A 25,594-nucleotide genomic window follows, 5' to 3' on the forward strand; every position below is an offset into this window, starting at 1 on the left:
TAATTACTATTTAAATGGGAATAAGCCACAATTAAAGGTTAAAATACATTTATTGACGTTTCAATTTCCACTTCGGAAATCGTTCTCAAAATACAAACATTAGAAAATTAAACAATTTTTTGTTTTTGTTACTTAGTGAAAAATTCTTCTAATAATTTAATTTTATCTGACTCATCTATATTCAGACAATTCAGACATACATTATACATTTTAAAGTAGATGACTTTAAAATGATATTGCCAATATTGTTGAGTTGCGTTCCTGGGACGACTTTACTTATAAGATAGTTCATTCGATTACATGAAATCAACTTTAACTTGATAATATCCGTCAGAAAAAATCATAACATGTAATTCGTCTTTAAAAAGACAAATACATGCCATGATGACAGTAAAATTCTCCTGTTAGTGATTCCATAGTAAATTATGAGGGAAAAACCAGGAAAAAACCTCATAATACTATCCCGACATGGTAAGTATTTGATCTTGCATTTAGTCTACCTTCAATAAATACCAAATTCCGATTTTATATGTTTGTTATTTAAAAAATATAAATGATGTATTCTCTATATGTTACTGACTTACCAATACTGGTATTTTCCTTTTAATAACTTCCTCTTTCAATATGGATAACCAGATCCTACTACATTCTGATTTCCGAAGTGGAAATTGAAACGTCAATAAATGTATTTTAACCTTTAATTGTGGCTTATTCCCATTTAAATAGTAATTAATTTAAAATGCCACAAGAAAATAGCTTCAGAACAATACAAAACAGATTTTTCACTGAATATTTTGAACAGGTTTATGAATATCTTGATGACGCTAATTTGGCCTCTGAAACATTTTTGAAGGTACTTACGTACCATATTGATATATCTTGTCCAATTACTACAAAAAGAATTTGCTGTAAGTCTAAAAATAGTTCGGTAACAAATGATATAATACACGAGAGAAATGATTTAAGAAGTCTTTTTTGGCTCTCAAATAATTTTAAAAATATAGGCATTAATTTAAACTATAAAGAAAAAAAGAAGCAATATGTCAAACTAATCGACACAAGAAAAAAGACTTTATTTCAAAATAGTTTAGAATGTAACAATACTATACACATACAGCAAAAGCAGAAGTGTATATGGTACGTACGTACAGTTAATAAAAAAATAGGTAAGACGGTAAAACGTAATTATTGTGATAATTAACCAACTTGCTGATAAAACTATTACTAATAAATATGAGGCGGCAAACGATTTTGTAGAGCATTTTACTACTTACCCTAAAAATAAAATCATAAATATATTTAAAAATATCAATTTTGATCATTATACCACACAACATGTAGATAAATCCTTTTATTTTTTTCCTGTAGATGAGTGCGATATCAGAGAGGTAATTGGCCCTTTCAAAAATGTTACCTTAGTAGGTATTGATGGCATATCAAATAAATTAATAAAGTGTATTAATGAATATATAACACAACCTCTTGCAGATAACTTAAATTTATCAGTGGAACAGGGTGTTTTTATACATAACTTGAAGGTAGGAGTTGCAACTCCAATATTCAAGAGTGGAGATAATTTAGTTAATATATAGATAATTACAGGCCTGTTACCGTCCCTTCTATTTTGGGCAAAACTTATGAAAAATGTGTATACAAAAGAATGTATAGTTTTCTTAGTAAATACAATATATTATGTTCCAACCAACATGGATTTCTGCCTGGAAGATCAACAGAGGGTGCTACCACTGAATTACTTAGTTTCATTCACACCGCACTGGATCGAGAAGATTTTGTATGGGCAATCTCTCTCAAAAGCATTTGATACCATAAACGTAAGAATTGCCTTAGAGAAGTTAAAAAATCTTGGTTTTAGGGGTCAGTTCTCATTATGGCTGTCATTTTATTTACATTCTAGAAAGATCCTCGTTAAACTTAGTGACTAACGATCAGATTATGGTGATATTTATATTGGGGTTCCTCAGGGTTCAATATTGGGGCCATTAATATTCCTATGCTATATTAATGATATGCCCAGATATGTCAGTTCAAATAACATATTTATGTATGTAGATGACACAACTATTGCTACACCTGCTTCAAGTGCCGAGGAATTTACTGTTTAACTAAATATTATATCAGAAGATTTTACAGAGTGGTGTAACAAAATGCTTTGATTGTTAATCCCAAAAAAACCACAAGCATGCAATTTTACTATAGATCAAAATCAAGTTACCAGTTTGCTACAAAAGTAATTGATAGCCTGGTTCATTCTACAACTTCCACTAAACATTTAGATTTGTATCTTGATAGTAACATGAGCTGGGAATCTCAAATTAATCATGTTTGCAAAAGAATAAATAGTAGTTATTATGCAATATTGTAGATTTTTCAGCCACGAAATCCTTAGGTAATAACGTCTTCAGAATATCTTCAGGATTCGACTATAAAGCCATATTTCGAAAGCCTCAATTTTTTTGCAAGTAGCGTCTTTGAGAGTCCACTACTCAACTCCGTATAACAATGGTAGTAACCTGATTTTTGTGGGTACTGATAAATCGTGGCATTTGAATAGATTAGCCATTAAAAAAAAAATAAAAGATATAAACAATCTAAAAAATCCTAGGGAGAGCAGCATTGTGGCAGAGAACTTGAAATATGGAGAAGACCAACTTCGTGAGCTAATAGTAGAAGTGTGGGATGCCGAAGAAATACTCCAAAAAGGAAACAAGTCCATTATAGTTCCTATACACAAAAGACCAAAAAGTTGATAGAACTGAATGCGCAAACTATAAAGGAATATTCTCGTTAGAGGTAATGTTCAAAGTGATCGCCATACTATTTACAAAACGATTAGAAATATACGTGGAAAAGAATCGAGGAGAATACACCAGGGAGAAAACATCAACAACCGATCAAATTTTTATGCTAAAAAAAATCCTGATCTATTGTTATGAATACAACATTTCATCGAAGTACTTTTCATTGATTACAAAGCCGCCTATACAATAGACAGATACAAATTAATAGAAACGCTTAAAGAATTCCAAGTGCCAAAAAAATAGTAAGATTGGTAAAAATGACAATTAGGCCATTTGTGCTGTGAAATGCAATGGTACAGTCTCAGAAGAATTTGAAGTCAAAAAAATTGTTTGCCAAACAGACCCGTTGTCTACCTTGCTATTCAGTTTAGTTCTAGAAAACATTGAAAATGTTAGTGGGATAAATAGGTCCGGTACTCTTTTCTACAAAAAGTCCAAGTACATGAAAATCGGACACAGAATCCAATCTGCAAACCGCTGTCTATTCGCACTGGATAAGCTCATAAAATCAAAAAAGCTTACAACAAGAAGTTCAATGATAAAAATCTATAAATCCATCGTCAGACCTGTAATAACATACGGATGTTAAAAGCTTAGACGCTTTGAACAAAAAATACTTTTTTCGTTCCTCACCATCGTAAATTTTCCTCAACATGACATCACCAAAACCAGTATAAAATCAGAACCAATATCGAATTAAAAGCACGCTACAATGACGCCGATATTGTCCAAAAAATTAAATCACAGCGACTAAGATGGACAGGCCACGTGCACAGACTGCATAACGAGAGACTTGTAAAACTGGTATGGGAGGACATTCCCACAGGCAAAAGACAACTCGAACGTTCCAGTATGCGATGGAGAGATAACATCCAAGCAGATCTCCGAAAAATGAACATTCCATTTGATTTCTAGGTTGATGCAAGACCGAACAAATTGGAAAAAAGTTGTACAGTCTGCCAAGACCCACCCAGGGTTGTAGCGCTACGTGATGATGATGATGATGATGATGATGACATGAAAATCTCTAGCAAAAAAGGAATAAACACCATGGGCTTCTTTAAATTAGAGGTGGAGGATGGATCAGTTGTAGAATTCGGGAAGGTAGATGAATATATGTACTTTGGTACCCTTATTTATTAAACATAAAGAAGAAACTGAAATCAAATGAACATGAAATGAAAAATAAGTAAGGCAAAGATATATTTTGTAATACATAAATAAGAGTACACAAACCACGAACAAAACTGTAGAAGAGATTGGAAGCATGGAAAAGAAAGAAACTTTGCAGAATGTTTGGTGGAAAAGTAGTAGAAAGAGATTGGAGAGACAACGAACTAATGTAGAAGTGTACCGATTTTTTGTTAACTCTACAATAACAAAAGTAGTGAAAAAACGTAGACTAGAATAGCTCGGACATCTAGATAGAATGCAAGGTAATAGACAAGTCAAGAATATTGATTAAGGAGTACCAGAGGGCAAAAAAATAAGAGGAAGACCAAGAAAGAAATGGAGAGGTGTAGATGTCAGAGAGGTGGGAATCAGAGATTGGAAGCTGACAGCTAAAAACAGAAAATAATGGAAATATATATATATATATATATATATATATATATATATATATATATATTTATATATATATATATATATATATATATATATATAAATATATATCTTTAATACGTACATAAATATTTTATTTGTTTTTTTTTTATTTATTTACGCTGCAACCACAAGGGTTATTAGCGACCTAAAAAATATAATACAGGTAAAGGTAGAAAAAATTACAATAATTGATACAGTTCTGAGTCTTTAAGATAACTTATTGCGTTTTTTAATATTCATGTTTTTTCCTAAGATGGAACAGACATGAAGTCAACAGTGATATTATTATTCTTTAGAGGAATTATTTACCGATGAGTCGGAATCTTCTTCCGATAATGAAGTTTTCACTGTAGAGAGTAAACCTATGTATTTGCCAAGTTTTCGTATTAATTTGGTGCTTATGGTTTTCATTCTTTTGTCGATGTAGTATGAATGTAACTCCGTTAGAAACTTTATAAGTACATAAGAGTCTTCTGAGTACAATTTTGTTACGCTGATTATGTCTTTTGATTCTTGTATATTTTCGAATAGATCCACTACTTGATCGAAGCTTAACAATTGCTTTTCCCTTTCTACATATTCTCTAACTGGTTCCAATAATGTTTGGAGATTTGGTATATCATTTCTTAAGTTTTTGTCATCAGTTTTGGTTTTTTTTCTTTAATTGAAGCTTAGGTTTTCCAAAGTTTTCTTCGGAGGGTGGTGTGATTGCATCTTCTAGGGTTCTTTTTCCGGTTGCTTTGTTCGAAGTTACTTGGGGTTCGTAAGAATTCAAATGTGTATTTTTATTTGGAGGTAAGTGTTGACTTGTTTCGGGTAAGGTTGATTTATGTTTTTGGGTATTAGAGGATGACTCAGACGATGTAGGTGTTGCGATTGTAGTGTTAACTGAAGAAGTGGTCAAATGTATGGATGTATTTTGTAGTGAGCACTGTTGGGTTTGGTTTATTTATAAATTTGGGGTTGCTACTCTTTGTAATGTGGTTTGAGAAGACGTAGTAAGTGTGGAGGGAGTGGTATTTGAGATTGCGGGAGTATTTTGTAGATTATCTTGTTGAGTATGATTTATTGATGAATTTTGTCTTATTTCTGTTTGCATTGCACTATCATTGTGAGGATGGTTAGAAGGTGAAATATTTGGACAATTAGCTGCCTGGTGTCCAGTTAATTTGCATTTGAAACAATTTTCGTTTTGGGCTATAAATATGCGGTATGATGTTTGTTCCAACTCGATAATAAAAGATTCAGGTAGTACAAAGTTGTCTGGAAAAGGTGAAACGAAAATTTGTCTTCGGAAGCTTAGAATATGACTAAAGGCAGGATTGGTTGCTCCTATCCGTAGATATGATATGTCTGAGAGAGGATTTAAACCTAGTTTTATTAATTCGTCCATTATTATGTTAGAAGGTATGCTTGGACATACATTGGACAGAATTAAGCGGACTGATGGAGTTATTAATCTTCTCGCTTCTAGTATATTTCCATTTACTATTATTTTCTTTGTTTCTGCTATGAATTTATCTACTAGGTTTTTGGATGATAGATATATGCATATTCTACCGTTTGATATACGGGATGCGAGAATTATATTTTTCGGTTCTATATGCTGACTCAATCCTTCAAGATAGTCATTAATTGTACAATTCTCTAGAGTGTTAAACAAAATAGCTTGATCTCTGCTTGGGATTAATATACTACGTAGTTGACTAACTGCTTTTGAGTATGATGCATTTTGTGGTAGCTGATTGCAAGATGACATCTTTTAAATGGATTTTAAAATCCGACTAAAACCGGTGCTGTTTTACAGCTTTCGTTGTGATACCAGTACATGTAAATTGGATAATACTTATAACTGATTGTAGTTGTTTACTTAAATATATAAATCCAAATAGATGAAAAAAGTATATTTTATCTACTCACGATTCCAATATTTAGTATACAAATCACTTTCACTATTATACTTAATTACTTTTCTTAAGTTATTAAACCACTATTAAATTAACTTCTTTGCGAGCTATTTTAGATTAGACTCGAACATGATTTTGATTTTAATATAATTCACTATTTACATGTTCAGAACTGAAGAAATAATCGTTTAAATATTTAAATTTTTAAGAGAAACTTTGAAATGCGTCTAAACACTTTGACAGTTTTTTGACGTTCATTTTATTTGTTTAATTTCTTGACTTTGCTACCAACTCGAAAACTTGGCAACCTTTGAAAATCGACCAGATTTACCTCAGATTTAGATAAAAAAATAGAATCAATATAAGAAAGATAAAAAAAGCTCAAACGTTTTAATTGCCACAAAAATCTCTTTGACATCATGTCCTTTCTAACTTTGACATTAGCCGGTCCTTTTTAAAAAGGTGCTACGGTAGGTCGTCTAAAATAATATTGAAAGACCGAATCCAATTTAAAACAGTTTTTTATTTAATTTCCGTGAAAGGAATCAATATCGCTATCACCTAAATTAACGAAGGCAAACAGTCCTTTGTCAATAATTGCTTTTAATTAAAAAAGGTGAAACACCTCATTAGGTACTTGTATGATGGCATCAGAATACACACATGTGGAACAAAGTTAGTTTTTAAATCAATGGTTAATTGTGTCGTAGCGTGAAAGGAAATGAGCTTGAAATATTATATGTTTATTAAAATTAGTTGACCGGTTTAATTTTAGTAAATATTCGTAGTTACCGGTTATATTTTAGTAAAAAACGTCACGTAACAAGCGCAACGCGTGGGCGTCACGGGTAGCGTCACCAAACAGCAATTCTTCACATCGATGCACTATGAATTAATTCGTTCCAGGTCATCATTTATTGTGTATATTAAGTTTAACTCCCAAGTTGAATCGATTTCCTAAATTGGTAATTTCTAGTGCCGATCATAGGCATCCGTTTTGGGTAGGTCAGCGGTTATTTTACTGCATAACTTTGTTTTCTTTACGTTTTAAGCATATGTGATACTAGATTATTAAATTTTCAGGTATTCTAGTACTAAAAGGTACTCTTGCTAGAAGTCAATAGGATACACCCTTGTCCAGAAAAACAGATTTTTAAATTTTTTGTTTTTTAGTCATGACTAGACTTCGGCAAATATGCATATTGCATATTGTGCATATTTTATGCAAATATTTCATATTTTGGCATATTTGTATAACAGTTTGCATAAAGTGCATAAAAGTTCAGATTTTTATACTGTATTTGAAAATTTTTAAACATACCAATTTATTTCAATTCTTGTATAAAATTTTGTAGTCATTTTAATCAAGAAATGATCTAAGTACGTAATCTCTACATGTACAAAACATTTACAATTTCAAAGAAGATCAATTTAAGTAGCCCTCAACATTCTTAGAAAGTCTCGGTCACTGAGGCATTCAGTTATTGGATAATCGCTAAGGGTTCGCTCATTTGCATTTTATGATCTAATCCCCAAATCTATCTACAATTTATTGTATCTTAACAGCAGGTAAACGGCTAATAGTTTTGTTCCTAATTTAGGGATTTTCCAAAATCTCCCAGTTTATTGAATTAGGTACCTAAACATTTCTAATTTGATGCTCAGATTTGTAAATCATTTTTGTTTTGATATTCAAAGCGTAAACACTCGTTGTGCGTAACAAAAAGGAAGATTGTGATTTTATAATGCCTAAAACAACCAGTGCTTCAACTTGGATTAAACCTTATAAAGAGCTGTCTGTGGATATGGGAAAAATCTACTGTTCAGTCTGTGGCAAAATTGTAAGTATCTAATATTTTCTATTAAATATCTAATATTTCATACATACAGGGTGTTTCCAAATGACACTTACAACGTTTGACTGTAGATACTTCTCGAAAAATTGAACAAAACGATATAGTTAATGAGGGGTCAAACTTATTTACTTTTCGAGATACAGGGTGTTAAAATTAAAAAAAATTAAATTCTTTTAGTTAATAACAACAATAACTTTAAAACCAATAAACGTATTTTGAACACCACTTGGTCATTTATTGTTACCATAATTCTAAATAAGTTTATTCATACTTAAAAATGATGTAGTTACTTAAAATAAATGTAAATCTTAATGAATAGTAGGAAATATTTAGTTATGTACACTTTTTTTTTAATAAAATTGTTACTATTTTACGATTTTTTTATTTATTTGTATGCATATTTTGTAAAATATGTGCATATTTTCGGGGTAAACACGTGCATATTTATGCACATATTTTCTACATTTTTATTTGTATATTTGCCGAAGTCTAGTCATGACTTTTTTCATTGTCAAATTTTAGTTAGTTCGCGAAATTTATCTTCTAGTTTTTTACTTTGGGGCATACGAATATAACAATTTCAATTTAACAAAAATGCTTTTTACTAATGAAGAATACGCTGAAAACTGAAAACAAGAACTGCATACCATTTCTAGATATGATGTTACCCCGTAATTCAACCAACGTTCTAAAAACAGAATGGTATAGAAAAACAATATGTAGCAACAGGTTTGTAAATTACTTTTCAGCACATCCATCCACGATGAAGACCAACCTAGTAGGGTTATAAAGTTATAAGTAGGGTTATAACTTTGTCACATCCTGAATATAGAACAGCCGGTCTAAAAAAACTAAAAACGATCATGTTAGAGAATCCATTCACAGCGAACCTTCTTAATTGAATTTTTTTTTAGTGTCTCACAAGTCATAAGGACAGATCAAACAGAAGTTTCAACAAACAACCAAAATAAATTGTACCACTCTTTACCACATATTCCAGGTTTAACAAATAGACTACTAAATACATTTAGAGAAGTACCTAATATCAAAATTGGAATCAGAAATATAAAAACAATATCGAAATTACACACCAAATTAAAAACACCCTTAAATATTAAACAAAGCTCCAATGTGGTGTACTCTCTACCCTGAAATAATTGCAATAAAGTATATATTGGAGAAACGTCCAGAAATTTGTCCGGAAGATTAACATCGCACAAGAGTGACATTAATCTGAATAAAGTACAAGCCGGTGCATTAAGTAAACATTCTATTACGTTGGGCCACACGCCTAACTATGATCAACCAGAAATATTGAGAAGGGAAAGAAATTACAACAAAAGACTGTTACTAGAAATGTGTTTGATTAAAAGTACACAAAACACCTTAAACAAAAGAGAAGACATTGAAAATTTTAGTGATATGTACAGTAATGTTCTTTTAATGAAAAAAACAACAACTATATAAAAGTTCTTATAAAAGTTACACAAATTAGAGGGATTATTCTAAGTTCAAATAAGATAAAAAAAATTATTTGTGTTTGGTTTTTCCCTTCTTAATTACTTAGTAAAATAAACTCCCTTGCTTGTTTAATAAGTGCAAACGAAACATTTTTACATAGTATGTGAAAATGTGCGATGAAGGTTTGCATAAACATAGACACTTCCTCTGTCAAATTAACTTTAAAATGCATATAAAAATAAAAGAGACATGGAAACCATAGAACAGAGACAGAACCATCAGTTTTGAATTTTTGTCTTAATTTTAATTTCAGCTTACTATATACATTTATTTTTAGTATGTATTTATTAAGACACACTATTTTATATCCTTGACTTGATACCAGGCTGCTGAGAATCAGATTGGTTAAGAAAACTCCATCGGGGTGACATATGTCCCATAAAGTTTGTCTAATTACGCTTGCGGTTAAAGTTGTGCTTTAGAAGTTCTATTTGGCTAAATTAATTTTAGAACCGAATGATACAAACCCCCATTAATTAAATCCATGCTTAATGTGTTTGACTCAAATTAAATTATAAACATTATAAACAACGTGGGTGTACATAGTAAGCAATCTGAAATTAAATATCATGCATACAAAGCATAAAAACGAACTGCTCGTATAAACTGAAAATAAAGCAAAAAAGTTCAAATAATACAAACTATAAGTTTTAAAAATATTATATTAGTATTTCGTTAAAAATTTCGAAAAAATTGTTGAATCCATTTTTGCCAAAATGATCTGACTTATTTATTTGCCACAGTATGTAGATCTTAACATAAATTGTTCGAGTGCCGATTTCGAGAGAGGCAATATAGATGTATTTTTTTCAATAGCTAAATTATACTTTACAGTACATTCAACCAACTTACACTTCTAAACGATTAACGGAATTCGCAGAAAACCATTCGTTGTAGTAAAAGGCACGGTAGACTGCACTGGTGTTCTCCATAATGTTTAACACTTTGCTAAATTTTGGGTATAAAATAAATATATGTGTCGTTAACCCGTTGTTCATAGTTTTGCATATTTTGTTACATTTTTTTTTATATATACATATTCAGGGATTCTACAATAGTCGTTGTCTTCCCTCGCTCAACCGTCTCCATCTCTCTCTGTTGTCCCATTCTCCATCGTTTAGACCTCTCTTACTCATGGCGTCGTCTACTTCGTTCCTTCAGGATTTTCGGGATCGTCCTCTTTTCCTCCTTCCTATAGGGCTCCATTCGGTTATTCTCTTTATCCATCTGCTGTCGCTAGTTCTCCTTACATGTCCATACCAGTTTAGTCTTTTTTGTTCTATATATGTTAGTATGTGTTTCTATTGATGTTCTTTTTCCTTATTTCTCGTCATTACTTCTCCTATCCATTCTTGTTAATCTGCAGCTTCTTCGCAGGCATTCTATCTCTGTTGCTACTATCTTACTGCTGTTGTTTATGATCCAATTTTCAGCCCCATATGTCATAACACTTTGCACTAATGTTTTATAAATCTGTGTTTTTGTTTTCATATTTAGGTGTCTATCCCAACATACTAAGTTAAGTGGTCGGATTGCTGTAGTTGTTTATCCTAATCTTTGTGTAATTTCTTCCTCTGTTGTTGCCTTTTTCGTGATTATAAACCCCAAGTATTTGAATTTATCCTTTCCTTTGATTGTTACGTTGTCATCAATCTGTAGATCTTCTATGTCTTCTTCACTTGTAAATAGGTACTCTGTTTTCGCGAGGTTAATATCTAGGCCAGTCTTGGTATATTCTTCTTGTAGCTTCTTCGTCATGTAGCTGAGATCTTGGTATTGTGCAATCACTACTTGATCGTCTGCAAAGCTTAACGTATATAGGTATTCGTTCCGTACCGGTACTCCCATGCCTTCGCATTTTCTTTTCCATGTCAAGTCTTTCTCTAAGTATATTTGAAAATTCTCTAATATATGTATATTCTATGAAAGAAAGCTAAATGCTGTAACGAAAACTGTCAGAGATTCTCAAGAAGATCTTACTGTGACTGAGTATCACGAAGACAAGAAAACAACTGATAAACATTCTAGGAGCATTGACTTACCTGATGGAGAAAAATTTGAAATTCGCAATATTTTGTATCGAATGCGTGAAAACAATTAACATGTCAGTTTAGATACTTTACTGGCCAAAATAAGAGAAAGACAAGTTTCTGAACTTAAGAGGACTAGCCTTTGAAAAGTGTTGAGAGATTTATAATTAAAATTTAAAAAAGAAAATAATAGGTAACTTTTATGCGAAAGGAGTAGTGTGGTTTACAAAAGAATTAAATTTTTGAGAGAATATACTAGACTTAAATCTGAAAATGCAACATTCGTATACTTAGATGAGACATTGATATTTGCAAAGGGTGGAAGTAAAAGAATTTAGCAAGACGACAGCATAAAATCAATAAAACACACAAATACCAAAGGCAAAAGACACATTATTCTTTATGCATGAAGGAAAGAAGGCTTTATAGAAAACGCAAATTTGATTTTTTCTTTAAAATCAAAATCTGCTAATTACCATGAAAACATGAATGCAGATATGTTTGTTAAATGGCTTGAGGAAAAACTGTTACCTAGTCTGAGTAAACCATCAGTTATAGTTTTAGATAATGCACCTTGCTATTCGGAGATTTTGGAGAAACAACCAAAACAGTCGTGGAATGTACCGAGCGTAAAAAATTGTTTAGTTAAAAATAATATCAATTTTCCGGAATACGCCTTCAAATCAGAGTTACTGGAAATTTTGAAACGTAATGAAAAACCAATAAGTTTTTATTACAACTTGTATCAAGTTATGGACACCAAGTATTACGGTTACCGCCGTATCACCGCCGTAAACCGCTAGTTTAATCCCGTCGAACGCATCTGGGGTATATGTAAAATGTATTATGATAATCACGTTGGATGCACTGGATATAGTGACGATGCAGTTAGGGAAATGTGACAAGAAGCTCTTAAAACTGTAATTCCAGAAATATGGGCCAAAACTGTAAATAAATGTGAAAATTTAATAGAAGAGTGGTGGATCCGGGAAAATAAAATTAGTGAAATTAATCCAGTGATTATAGATTTACATAATGAAAGTGGTAGTGAATTAAGTGACCATGATGATGATTTATAAATTTAAATAATCAGTAAGTACACTATTTTAATGTTATTTACAAAATCATTGTACATCAGGTTAGTCATTATATTTATACATTCATTATTAGCCAAATAAACAATAATATTTAAAATTCCATTTACAATTTTGCTCCTCATTTTATTCAAATTAACTTTAACTAATAATACAGGCAAAAATATTCTAATCAAAGTAAGTAATTAAAAAGATTATGGAGAACTCCAGTGCAGTTTACCGTGCCTTTTACTACAACGAATGGTTTTCTGCGAATTCCATTAATCGTTTAAAGGTGTAAGTTCGTTGAACGTACTGTATACGGAATTGGTATTGTAACGTATATTCTCATAGTGTTATAACATTGATTATCGTAAATTACTTTCGTTAAAGTGGACGGTATCTTCTTCTGTTCTTTTCCTTTGTTTTATTATTTTGTACTTTTATGCGAAAGTTTGTCGTCCGTGTAAATAATTTTTAATTTGTATTAAAATTATATAGTTAATAGATATTAAACCACCTCATATATAATAAATAATTATGATATTAGTTTAACGTGCACAATGACCACAATGAAATAAGAATTTAGTTGAACACTAAATTGTACGAGAGAAAACAAACATAAAAGTTTAGCAAACAACAAAGTAATAAAATAACGATTAAAAGCAAAGGTCCGATAATACCCCGTTAAAAGTTTATTCGTGAACTAATAAAACGAAGAAAGTGAAAAATATTATGTTTTTATATTATCAGATTATCTGTTGAAATATACCCAGCATAAATTGAAATATATGTTTGTACTAAGTGATCAAAAATTAAATGAAATGTATCCTGTGGAACGCAGGTTCTTCTTCTTAGAGTGCCGTCTCCCTACAGAGGTTAGCAATCATAATGGCTATTTTTATTTTTGAACTTACTGCTCTAAACAAATCAATCGATCTGCATTGATATCAATCACGTAGATTCTTCAACCATGAGTTCTGCCTTCGGCCAACAGATCTTCTTCCTTGAATCTTTCCCTGTATTATGAGTCTCACAATTTCATATTTTGGTCCCCTCATCACGTGGCCTAAGTATTCCAGTTTACGGGTTTGTATAGTGGTTTATGTTTCTTTAGGAACTCTCTCCAGTACTTCTTTATTTGTAATTCTATCAGTCCATGATATTTTTAATACTCTGCGGTATAACCAGAGTTCGAAAGCCCGGATTATTTTTAAATTGCATTTTTTTAATGTCCAAGTCTCAGCTGCATATATTAATATTGAAAATATATAACAGCGAATGGTACGTAGTCTGATCTCCAAATTTAGATTTTTGCACGTTAGGAGTGGCTTCATTCGTATAAATGCTGATCTGGAAATCTCTATTCGCCTGTTTATTTCTGCAGTATGATCATTGGTTTCATTAATAAAAGTTCTCAAGTACTGATATTTTTCTACTTTGTTCTATCACGTTACCATTAATTGTCAATAGGTGATGTATATTTTGTGGTATTTTTGTAATTAGCATGTACTTCGTTTTTTAGCGTTTATAGTAATTCCCATCTCAGCACTATTCATACTTAAGCTTTCGATAAGATGTTGTAGATCTTCTATACACGTTGCTATGATCACAGTGTCGTCTGCATATCGTAAGTTGTTAATTAATTTTCCGTTAACGGTAACTCCCGCTTTGATATTATTGAGCGTGTTTTGGAAAATTTCTTCAGAATATAAGTTAAACAAAAGTGGCTATAAAACACATCCCTGTCTAACTCCTCTACAGATCTTCATTTCTTCTGAGTGTTGCCCATCAATTTGAACTATGGCACTTTGGTTCCAATATAATGTTTGCACTATATTTATGATTTTACTGTCAATGCGCTTGTTCATAAGTATTGATATTAGTTTTTCGTGTCTTACTTTAACGGATGCTTTTTCGTAGTAAACAAAGCACAAGTATAGATCAAAGTTTACATCCCGACATCGCTGAAGCAATATGTTGATGGCAAATAGTCCTTCTCGAGTACCCATTCCATTTCGGAACCCGAACTGCGTCTTGCTAATATCCTCCTCTAGCCCTTCATATATTCTCTTATTTATTACTTTCAACAGTACTTTTAAAGTATGACTCACGAACGCAGGTTATAGTGATAGAATAAAACAGTAGCCAAAGATAATAGAAAAAAAGGAAAAGAAATTTTAGGCACTATTTTTAAATTTTAGCTTTTCTTGGACTGGACAGATTCGAACTTAGTTATATGGATCGAATTGTTTTGTAATGTCCCTTTGTCCGTTTCTTCTCGACCGACGATGATAAATACAATAAAACATTGAAGTAGTGGAGTAAAAATTATGGTTTTATTGACAGCTACTAATAATTACACTATAGATGATGGTTAGGTAACTTTCTACAATAGACTGCACTCAAATGATCTCAAATCTCCAATTTATAATCTCACAAATAATGTATATCTTAGCACAGAGGTTATTGCTTCTATCATACTAACAAACTTTGAACTATGAACTTACAATACAATTTAATCTAGGCCGTAATTGCAACACTTAGGAAGTTTAATTGGAAAATATATTATTCGGCAATTACGTTGTAGGTACATGAACTAATTATTAAAATATTACACGATATATTTTCACAATGTTTCAATTATACACGGTGAAACTATAGAATATTAAGAAGTTAAGAATAGTGTGAGATTACAAATTAAGGAATTAATTTGTGATTGAACATGGACACTGTTTAAGCGTTTGGTAAGAGCTTACACAGCTTACACAGCTTAAAAAATACAAAAGAAAATAGCAGTATTAAAAAAAAAATTTCTACCCATATTAGGGGCATAGGGTATCATAATAACCCCTATTTCGATTTTTAAAAAATGATTAGTGCACAATTAGTCATATGGCAGATTTATCGGCATCATCAATTTTGTCTAATATAGTATTTTCCTGGGTAATTCCTGGGATTAACCTTTTTCAGAGAAGAAAATGTTCCGGTATTCCTCTGCTGTATAATAATTCTGTAACAGAGTCTTCACGTACTACATAAAAAAAAAGTTGTCTGTTTCACTATTTCCGATACCAAAGTAAGTAACACTTTTCGGTTCAACATGCAAAACAAATATATTAACACTTGACATAATACTATTTAAATTAATCAAAATTTATCTCGGAGCTAAGCAGCTATTATGTCTTCATGAAACTAAGCAGTTTTATCAGAAGCCAAAGAACCACATTTAACGTTGCCAAATGTTAGCCAACAAACGTCTAATAACATACAGATCGTTTAATACAACCATGGTTCACAAAATAGGTTTTCTTTTGACAGAAACTTTAACAAAATCTTACTGGAGAATAAACAATTCTGCTCCTCTTGCAGAATCTTTTATTGAAACAAATTCATTTCAATCTTATATATTACCGCTCTCAAAATTTTCTTTCTGCGAACAAGACCTTGAAGTCTGAAGACAAATGACAACCATTATATTGCTCCTTTATTCAGACTTGCCAATTTTAACTAATCTGATATTTAAATCCATAAAAGGCAAACTGGTGGAAGATTTAACAATAATTTATACAGATGGATCAAAAACTGTTGAAAGTGCTGGTTTCGCATTTTTTGTTTTAAACAGCAATTATGTTGAGAAATATAGAATTTCTGAAAGTTGTTCTATTTTTCCAGTCGAAGCCAGTCCATGCAGAAAGCACTAACTTGGTGTGTCACTAATTATTAGAACATCATGATAGTATCAGATTCTCAGGCAGTATTACAAGCTATTCGTAGCCATCCATTAGATAGTTTTCAAAACTCCGAAAAAGCAGTTACTTTACTTTAGGTTGCCCAAGTACTTTCGCTCATTAGGGCATCTTCAGGGGCATTTCGTCAATTTTGGGCTATCCAACAATTGCAGAATATTATACACATAAAACTAAACATAAGGTTGAACATAACACTACACTAAACAAGGACAAACAGTTTAAAATTATTTAAAAAGTCGAAGCTACATTCTGGTCGGCAATATCATTCTCTCTCCTGTTATAAGAATGACTACATTTTTAGAACAATCCCCTCTCTTATCTAGATCTTATCTATTGTTCTAAAGCATTTTTTGTGGCATTTTAAAGTAATTACTATTTTAATGGGAATATGCCACAATTGAAGGTTAAAATAAGTTTATTGACGTTTGACATTAATCCAACTTGTCAATACAATACATTTTGGAGACGGCTATCGCGGTATTCCCGTTCACCTCCGCCAATCCTCCCGGTCCAGGGCATGCTCCTCCTCCAAATCTCTCGATTCCATCGCTCTTCTAATTCCTTTATTCCATTCCAAGCGTCGAGGTCTACCTCTTTTTCTTTTTCCAGGGGGCTTCCATTTGTAAAGTTTTTGGGGCCAGCGTTCGTCAGACATTCTCAATAGATGTCCAAACTCTTCTTTCTATTCTGTCAATGACCGTTTCTGTAGCATTCATGTTATTTCTTATAGATTCGTTGGTCTTCCTTTCCTGCCGTGATGTTCCAGCACTTCTTCTCAAATAATCGCTTATTCCCATTAAAATAGTAATTAGATCTTATCTCTGTCGTTGGCCCGGTTGGTGTTTCTCTTCTTCTTCTTTCTTTTTAATGACTGCTCGGATGTAATTGTGAACACTATTCCATCCCTCCGTACTTCCCGTCATCTTCACGATCATCTCTCTTACAGTCACAGGGTTCGTACCTATTTCTTTATACATTCTGTTTCTCTCCACTGTACATATATTACACTCCAGCATTATGTAAGTAACAATGTCGGAATATTCACAGTATACGCATTTATCTGTATCTGTCTTACTGAACCTATAAAGATACGCCCTAAAACAGACAATCTTCACAGTCCCTTAGGCTCGAGATCAGCATCTTGGTCCACTGGGCAACATCTTCCTGGTTGTTCCACTCTTCTTGCCATATTGTCATTGATCTTTCCCCTTTTTCTTTTTTTTATAGCTGTTGTCAAATGCTCTCTTTTCTCATAGTGATGTCTCTTTTCTACTACTAAGACATGCAGAGGAACACAACCCTTGATAGTCCACAAGGCCGCCACAGATACAGTCCTGTAGGTGCATGCTACTCGCAACAGACTCGTTCTGTCTACTTTTGTCATAAGCCTAATATTAGGTATCTATATCTAAATATAATGAAAAAATGAAAAATGTTATTAATTAATTTGTATTAATTATTGTGTATTTATACAATAATTATTGTGTTCTACATATTTAAAGTGGTAATTTAATTATTCAATTAGCGTTTTGGATTTTTTGTATTGTGTGTGAAAGACAAGTTACATTTTCCTACTATTTTTTAACTCCCAAACCCCCCGCCCTGGGTGGATGGCCACTATTACTGCTCACATTTCAGAATACTAATAATATATTGTAATACCAAAAGTTGATTTTAAATACGAAATTTACGATACATATTTTCTGCTAACTCTACAGGGTCGCACAAGAGGTTTGGTGAATATTTATTCACGTTTTGTTTATATTTGACATTAAATTGTGTCATACGTTGTGTCAATTGTTGACGTTATAGTTGCCGTTACATTTTGAGGTAAGACTAATTTGTTTGATTTTTTGTTTGCGGTAATGATTTATATTATATTTTAGAGCACACTTTTATAATAAATTACGAGAGGGAACAAGAATGGCTGTTGCGGCTTCATGGGGAAGTTTTAAATGATTCAGAGGCAGAACCAGATGATGATGATGTGAGTTTGATAGACGACCATATTATAGAAACTATTGAGGATATAGACTTGGAAGAGGAGTTTGAAAATCAACAAAACTTACCTATTTTTGAAGAAACCCCTTGTACCTCAAGAATATCTTGCCTTATCGATAAAGATGGAACTACAAGGTGACGAAATTATCCTGCATCAGCACGGAATGTTCGAACACCCGCTGAAAATATTTTCACACATTTACCTGGACCTAAGGGAGATATAAGGCATAAGAATAAAGCTTCAGAAATATGGGAATGCTTCTTTTCTCCAAATATATTGGAAAAAATTGTTACTTACACCAACAAATTTATAGAAATGCAAGCATATAACGTTTCACAAAATCGTTCTTTTAGACCGACTGATTTATTAAAAGTAAAAGCAGTATTGGAACTTTTATATATCTCTGGTGCTAGTAAAAATAACCGGAGAAACGCTGAAGATTTATTTAGGACAGACGGAATGGCTATGGACATATTCAGACTTACTATGTCCCGGATACGATTTCAATTTTTGTTGAAACATATTTGTTTCGACGATAAAGCTACCAGGTAAGAAAGAGTACAAGTCGACAAATTAGCTCCAATTAGGGAAATTTACGACGAGTTTGTATCCAATTTGTCCCAACATTACCAGGCATTAGATATCAGCATTCACCACGATTGACGAAAAACTCGAAGTATTTAGAAGTAAATGTCCTTTTATAAAATTTATATGCCTAAAAAACCGAATCGCTATGGAATAAAAATATATGACTTGGTGGACGCTAAAATGTTTTACACTGCAAATTTGGAAGGTACATAGTTAAACAGCCTGCCGGACCATTGCAATGGGATACTTCGAATTTAGCATTAGTACCTCGTCTTTGTTCACCTATCTTGGGATCAAATAGAAATGTTACGCTTGACAACTTTTTTACCAGCTTACCTCTGACGGAGATACTAAGGCAACACCGTCTTACTACAGTTGAGACATTACGTCAAAATAAACGCGAGATATCTCCTCAAATGTTACTAGCAAGACCAGAAAAATCCATTATGTTTGCTTTTAGAGATAAGTGTACGCTCGTTTCGTATTCTCCAAAACGAAAAAGAAATATCCTGTTAGTATCGTTATATTAGTTAGAACTTGCGCTCGTGCAACTCGTCGTTGGCCAATGGTCATTTTTTATAGTGCCATGAACGTTGCTAGAATAAATAGTTACATCATTTACACCTCGAAAACCTAAACAAAAATCGATAGAAGAAAATTCTTAGAAAATTTAGGATTTTAGTTACTTAGCCCACATATTTGTCGACGAACACAACAGCAAAACATTCCCAGGATAATCCGTTTACGTCTTTCTGAAATAGGTGGTATAGAAACTGAGAATATTGCTCCCCAGAATCAAACTCATGGACGATGAACGTACTGCAGCACTACAAAAAGTCGAAGAACAAGATATTCTTGTGCAAACTGTAAAAAATATTTGTGTTTAGAACATCTGACAGGATTATGTAGGCATTGTTTTGAAAATTATGGTGCCCAAAATTTGGAATAGTTTCAGTAATCTGTGTAAATTTTGAGAGTAAAATTTTATTTTCCCTGTTTAACCCTTTGTTGCCCGACGGTACTTTAAAGTACCACAGATTTTGAACGCGTGTATATTGTACATATTTCATTTGTTTCGCTTCTGCCTGACGGTACACAGGAGTCCAATGTATTTTCTCCCTCTCAGATGCAGCGCATGTGCAGAAGTAATATTAGCATTCATATTTCATCAGTTACGTTCTGAAGTGCATGGTGTGAGGTTAGTTTCAAACTAGTCCTAACTGTTATCGTGTATTCGACATTTCGCAAGAAAAGGTAAGCTCTAATTGTATATATATAATGTAAATTGGTATATCTAGTATGCACAGAAAACAAATATTCTGTATTTAGAAAGAGGTTTAGCTAAGAAAACGTTATTTGTTTCAGAGTCCACAAAAGTACCGTCAGGAATATGGAGCATAAAAAAATAAAATGGTTTTACAACAAACCTCTTTCTGAAACAGAATTGCAAGACATCGCCAATGAAATTATGGCAGGTGATGACTTACCCTTAGATAATAATTTTGATACTGATATAGAGGAAAGTGATAACGATAGTGACACTGACTTTGATTCACTATTTCCAAGTACATTTAAAAATAATTTCAAAAGAAATGGTGATGAGAAAAAAGTGAATATTTTACAAGATATTAGACTGCCTCCGAACATTTCAAGTGAAGTGAATGATAAAGATAATACCACAGAGTCTAGTTCTTTATATCCACATACACTTGAAAATAAATTGGATGGTAATAATGATGAGAAGCAGGATATTGTTTTACAAGATATTGGATTCTCTCCAACCGTTTCAACTGAGTCAGTCACTATCACTACTGTATCGTTGGAAGCGTGCACTTCAAGAAAATCTTGTGAACAAAACACTGCGACTATAAACAGAAAGCTGCGTTTGTCAAAAAATGAAGTAGAAGAGTCTGCTAATAATGAAGTTCAAGAACAACCTGCTCGTAGATGGAAGAAGTGTAGTGTTAAAACCAAAATATCCGATTATCCGGAGCCGGAAGGTGTGGTCGAGGAATTGTTTGATAGTTCGGAAACACCAACCAGCGTATTCATAAAAGTCCTTGGCTCCATCATAAGCGATATCACTTACCAAAGTAATTTGTACGCTGTCCAGAGAAATATACAACTAGATCTCACGGAAAAGGAGCTCCTCAGTTTCATTGGCATCAATTTCTTCATGGCCTATCACCAACTGCCGAACTGGAATGGAAGTCCCGATTTAGGCATTCCTCTAGTTACTAATGCAATGTCACGTAATCGCTTTGAGAAAATTTTGGCAAATATTCATTGCAACAATAACTTGGAAATTCCAAAAAATAACACAGACAAGCTATATAAATTACGTCCAGTTCTGGAAAAACTCAACCAGAAATTTCAAACTCTTTACAAAACAACAAGAAGGGTCGCTGTAGATGAAAGTATGATACGTTTCAAGGGTAGGTCGACCCTAAAACAATATAATCCCCAGAAGCCTATAAAACGAGGATATAAAATCTGGTGCTTAGCTGACCAAAAAGGATATATTTCAAATTTTGATGTGTATCAAGGCAAGAATGAACAACTGCAAAATGAATTTAGACGCCATGGATTAGGAGAACGTGTTGTGTTGTCATTAACAAAACCACATTGGGGCAAAAATAAAATCATCTATTTCGATAATTACTTCACATCAATACCGTTACTGGAAAAACTACGACTTGAGAATACTTTAGCATGTGGAACAATTCGCAGTAATAGAAAGGATTTTCCTAAGACTTTAGCTGAAGATAAAACTCTTAAAAGGGGAGACTTTGACTATAGATATTCCAACACAAACATAGGTATTTTCAAATGGAATGACAATAGAATCGTGAATTTTGCAACTAACTTCCACGGAACCGAGCTGACATCAGTCAAAAGAACTAATAAAGATGGTACAAAATCTGACATAAGTTGTCCAGTAGTTGTGGAGGATTATAATCGTCACATGGGTGGGGTAGATCATGCTGATCAACTTCGTACTACGTATGGTATGAATCGTAGATCAAAAAAATGGTGGCACCGTTTATTTTGGGGATTTTTAGATATTGCATTTATAAATTCATATATCATACACTGTGACCTTATTGAAAAGATGACCACGTTTGAGTTTCGAAGGTCAGTCTCTCAAGGATTATTGAATATGAACAAATGTGAATCAAAGAAGAGAAACTCAATCTTGAAACCATTACAGAAGCGTCGAAAGTACAACTTTAGCGTTTTAGACGACATACGTTTAGGAAATAGGGGAAGCCACTGGGTCAAATACGAAGGTAATAGAGGCCGGTGTGAGTACTGTAGTGCCCAAGGTATCCAGTCACGTCCTCACAGTAAATGCAGCACATGTGGGGTGTTTCTGTGTTGCAATGAAAAAAAAACTGTTTTGCGATTTATCATGAGATAAATTTGTAACATCATATTATCAATATTTAATTATTTGTTAATGATAATGTTAATAATAAATAATTTTATAAATATACAAATAAAATATAATGCCCTATATTTACTTAGGTATTTCCTCACGGTACTCAAAAGTCCACTTTTTTGTTTTTTTCCTGTAAATATCAATCATTTAGAACAACAAAATATATTATTCATTTTGGATGTTTTTATGCCAAAAATGTAAAAATATTTGAATTTTTCCTTGAATCTCTATATTTGGGCAACAAAGGGTTAATAACGTACAAGTAACTGATTTATGTTTTAGTGGAACCAGAATTTATTTTTTTTGTTATAATTATTTTGATTTTATTAAAAGCCTGTTCATAAAACTGACACTTTTTTAATACCCGCTTAAAATTAATAAAATAACAAAAAAATTATAAATTTCATATATTTGTATAAGGAATAATATACACAATTATATTATTACAAATATTTATCACCTACAGCTAAATTTCTATTTTTTCTTAATTTTAGAACAAGTCGGTTTGTTAGACCGACTTTATCAAAAATTTTAAAACTTTTCACGTTATCTGCGGAAGGTTAACCTTTCGAAAAAGAATCGAAAAACGGAATATTTTTGTTCGATGTGTAAAAAGTATCTATGTTTGGAACATGTAAATCCAATTTGAAATCACTGTAACAATATTCCGGCTTAATTTTATTATGTTTTTTGCCATTTTTTTATTATAAGTCTTAGTCGAATAATGTTTTATTTTTGTTTAAGATAGTTCTTGAAGACTAATATGTTATGTTCTAATTTTATATTAATTGTAATTAATTTAGTAAAAAAGAGAATAAATCAAACTTTTACAAAAATTGTGGACTAATTGTGGACAAAAATAAATAGTGTTAAAAAAATTCAAACAATAGATTATATTATTGAAATTTAAACCAAATGCATCCAGAGGACTATTTTTATGACTGGTGTAGTAGACCGTGTGCGACTACTGATACACAAAATTAAAGTGCGTCTACTGAAAGGTTAATTAAAGACCCTATTACTAGTTGGATTTAATTATACTTACACTTTCAGCCTTCCTTTATTTATTACTTTTTTAATATAATTGTTTTTTAAGCAAGCTAATATGCTGCGTTAGCGATGTAAAGGTAAACTATTACAATAGTATTATTCACTACTAAATATATTATCATATATTATTCATGTAAATATGTCAAAATGATAAAGATATAATTCATAACGATATGTACGTATTTAGTTTGTTTTTTACAGTGTCTGTTATAATCATCAGCATGTATTTTTATCACGCGATTTTCAAGTGTTTTCAAATTTCCATTAGTAATGAAGCGCTCTTTACGTTTGCGTGCTAATAACAATCGACCGTTTTTGTTCTTTATGCAAAGGGCAATACACTCGTTTTATAAAATGCCACTATAAATAAACATCGCCCAGCGAATTCGCTTCAATGGCCACAAAATAACCGCGTTTTTCAAGAGATTGGAGTATGAAGGGAAACAAACAGCAACTGGTTTTTTTTTGTTTGTTTCTGTGTAATCGGTTTTAATTAATAAAAGTTGTAACACTTTTCAGATATGTTGTTAATATAATGGACAAGTATGTTGGAAGTAAATATTTTTTGAAAGTAGTTCCATATTTTTTACCTTTTACCTAAGAATCTTTACTTTGGTTTTAACATTACTGAAGATGAACATAATTATGTGGTAATACAGTTCTATTAAACAACTCGACCACGAAGAATATCTTATGTAGTTATTATTATTCGAATCATAATGTTTACTTAAATGCCGTTCTACGGTCTATTCATAAACACGGATAAAATTTCTGCAATACGTAGCATTGATTATGGTATGTTTATTGAGATGATAGAGTTCTTGTTTAATTTCACTTGTGTTCTTTTAAGAACAAATATTATAAACAAATATTTGGCACTCGTATGGGAGCCAGTATCTCTCCAATTCTGGCTATTTATGTAATGAACGATCTGTTGAATATTGTTCTCCAGGTTGTTCCTTTTAACGTTTCTTTTATTAAAAAGTATGTTGATGACATTATTATATCGTGTCCACCAGGTTTAGAAACTGAGCTCTTAGATATTTTCAATAGCTATGACCTCGACATTCAATTTACTCTTAAAAAAGAGAATCAAAATCAATATGTTCCTTTTCTTGATACAGTGTTCACCAGAGAACTAGATAGTATCACTACAATTGATAGGCATAGAAAAAAGTGTAACTCTGGGAGATACGTCAACTACCATTCTTACCACAGGCCAAACATGAAAGGTAATCTAGTGAAACAAATGACCACAAGAGTTTGTAAACTGGCTAACCCTGTTTAAGAAAGAAGAATCTACACATCCTTTTACAATTGTTCCTAGATAATTCTTACCCCGAATCCTTACTCAGGAAAATCATCTTCAACACATCCTGTTATACTCAACACACAAGAGAACCCTCTCCAAAATACAGGTGCATGAAAGTTAGCTCTCATTCCCATTCACTGACTAACAGTATTTCTAAAATCTCTTTTGTATCACTTCCATTTATTAAGGAGTATTATCAAGGCTTCTAGAAGATTTACAATATATCAGAAATTTATGGTCTTCTATTGTTGAAGAATCTAAATCTAGATCATTTGCCTAGCATAGTAATGACGCCATTGATAATTTTGAGCACAATGCAATATTTCGCTGCGAGATATTTAATCTGTCATAGAGTGCAAATAGCCAATTTACCCAGAAGATTTAATGCGGCAAATAAAATTCATTCGGTATTTAATATTTTATTGGCAGTTCAAGATGATAAGGACGATAATATTAAGAAAAAATTGATATATTGCGCGAGTTTTATAAGCATTCATTTGGTATAATATTGGTAAATCTCAACTTTCTCGAATAGATTTACTGAATAAAATTAAACATCTCCAATTGGAATCATTACTTCCAAATGTCGTTATTACATTAAAAATATTTTGCACATTACAGGGACATTGTTCTGAAG

The sequence above is a fragment of the Diabrotica undecimpunctata genome, chromosome 4 (genome assembly GCF_040954645.1).
Source record: "Diabrotica undecimpunctata isolate CICGRU chromosome 4, icDiaUnde3, whole genome shotgun sequence".
Classification (NCBI taxonomy): Eukaryota; Metazoa; Arthropoda; class Insecta; order Coleoptera; family Chrysomelidae; genus Diabrotica; species Diabrotica undecimpunctata.